This window comes from Anolis carolinensis, unplaced genomic scaffold, assembly GCF_035594765.1.
Source record: "Anolis carolinensis isolate JA03-04 unplaced genomic scaffold, rAnoCar3.1.pri scaffold_60, whole genome shotgun sequence".
Taxonomy (NCBI): domain Eukaryota; kingdom Metazoa; phylum Chordata; class Lepidosauria; order Squamata; family Dactyloidae; genus Anolis; species Anolis carolinensis.
This window is the reverse complement of record NW_026943869.1, coordinates 65,001-67,500: the sequence shown is the minus strand read 5'-3', so window position 1 is coordinate 67,500 and position 2,500 is coordinate 65,001.

Below are 2,500 nucleotides of genomic sequence, written 5' to 3'. Positions count from 1 at the left end.
GGCCAAGTCCGGTGGTATGAGAAATAGTAAAGTGTTGAGGAATTGGTGGTAGTTAGGGTAAAGGTTAAGTCCAGTTGTATCCGACTGCACACTGAAGGGGATTATACGGCGGTGTGGAGTCAAGATCATCCAGTTCAAAGCAGACTATAAATAGAAGACTATCAATGGGTTATATAGCTGTGTGGAAGGGCCTTGAGTCTACACTGCCATATAATCCAGTTAAAAATCTGACCATCTGTATTTTACAGGCAGTCTGGAAGAGGCTTTAGTGAAGCCTAACTCTGCCTGTCCCCTGGGCTGAGCGGGTTGCTAGGAGACCAAGTGGGCGGAGCTTAGCCTTTGAACTGGCAGCCATTGGATAAAAAAGAATGATTCCTCTCCCTCTAACGAGGACTTTATTTTTCTTTTCTTTTTGTTGTATGAACGTAGAGGCATGGATGAGGAGTTGTGCTGGCAAGTTTAGTGTTTCTGGGATGTGTGGTTTTGTCCTAGGCCGAAATTTCATGACCCTTTCAGATAGAGAGAGGGATATATAGAGATCGGTTAGGGGGGGGGGGGGCTCTGTGTGCCAAGTGCGACGCTAATTCATTGCAGGTGAGAACTATAAATCTGAGTACTACCTACACTACTCCTGAACTTCCAGTCCCGTTCCCCTCCAAACCCATCGGTTGTCAAATCTGGGCATAATATCTGGTCCGCACGGTAAGTTTGGCCCAGACCCGTCCTCGTTTGGGTTCGTAGCGTTCTGGGTGTAGGTGAACTACAACTCCCTGTAGGAGCGACAGCGCTCCGAGACTTGATGCGGCGGGGTGAACTACAACTTCCACCCTGTGGAGTCAATCCCTAAACTCCTCCAGGAAGTTCAGTTGCAGCTCGGTCGTGCTCCGTTTGTTAAGCAGAGAGATTGGAAAGGAAAAGGGCAGTGGGCGGGGCCATGCAAACGACACGGCAACGGAGAACCCTGGGATGCCTGCCCGTGGTGGAAGCCAAAGCCAAATCTAGGAGGAAATGGTCCCCAAACGAAAGCGTTCCTCGGCTGGCGGGCTACATAGAGCGTTCGGGAAGGACGTCGGCAAGGGTTTGGGCGGCCCTTGCGTGGCGCTCGCCGTAACGAACAGGTCACTGGAAAAGGGTGACTTGCTAGATTTTTAACCCTGGGAAGTATAGCCTGTTTGCGGAGGCCGGAGGCTGTCTGTGTGGGCAGATAGCCGTGCCACGTACACACCTACGCGTTTCAGATTTAGATTAGAAGGTAGACTTATTTATTTCATAATATGAAATAATAATAATAATATTTACAATAAATAATTTATGATTATTAGAAGATAGATACATTTCCTTTCGGCTTCATCGTTCTGCTTCGACGACGGCGCGTCTTTTGCCGTTAGGGTTGTCCCCGGAGCTCTCATTTTGTCGGTCCCCTGCAGACGCCTGTGAATTCCCGTCGTCTTCTCGCGAACTTCCTGTGCCGGAAACCGGGCTCCGCGGGAGCCGCGAAGGCGACCGCGACGCGCTCGGAGGCCGTTTACGGTACCGCGAGGGCGGACGGCCTCCCGCCTCGGCCCCGGCGATGGGCTCCGGCTCCCGACACGGCGCGAAGAGGACCCCGTCCTTCCCGCGGGCTCTCGAAGGGGGAAGGCGCGAGGCCCCTATACGCCGAGGGAGAGGCCCGCGCCGCGCGAGATCCGCACGAGAGGGGGACCGTTCCTTTCCGACGAGGGGAGCCACCGGCCTGCCTTCCCCGCCTCGGAGTTCCAGAGAGGCGGCGTCGACTCGAGGAGGCGACCGGGGGACGAGGAATCGGGAAGCGAACCGTACGTGCCGTCGCGGCCCGCGCGCGGAGATTTCCGCCGTCGGGACTTTTCGCTCCTCGCGAGTAAGGGAGGGGACGTGACCGAGCTTCACCGCCGCTCCCCGCGACCGGCGCGGACGCGACGGAACCGGCGGGCGAGGGGAGGACGCCTCGGTCCGCGGCTGCGTCGTGCTCCCCGGCGCCTGGAGGAAGATTGGCCGAGGGGAGCCGTGCGCCTTCGGCGGCCGTTAAGGGTACCGCGAGGGCGGACGCCTCCCCGCCTCTGCCCCGGTGACGGGCGCCGGCTCCCGAATCGGCCAGACGCGGTTCCCGCAGGCTCCCCGGGGGAAGGCGCGGGGCCCTACACGTCCCGCCCGCCCGCCCGCCCGGGTTCCACGAGTCAAGAGTGCCGGGGAGGCGCCCTCCGCTCGGGCGGCCCTGCCCGCGGTGGACCGGCGGCGTCCTGGCGGGGCGCTTCTCGCCGGTTCTTTTCCGCAGACGGGAGCAAACCGCTCGGGTTCGCCCGCCTTGGAGTTCCGGGGAGGCGGCGGAGACTCGTGGAGGCCGACGGGGAGCAGAAACCGCCGAGGGGATGGCGTGCGCGCCTCGCCGGTACGCGCGCGGAGATTTTCAGCGACGTGACTTTTTGCACCTCGCGAGTAAGGGAGGGGAAACAACCGAGCACGACCACCGCGCTCCGCGTCCGGA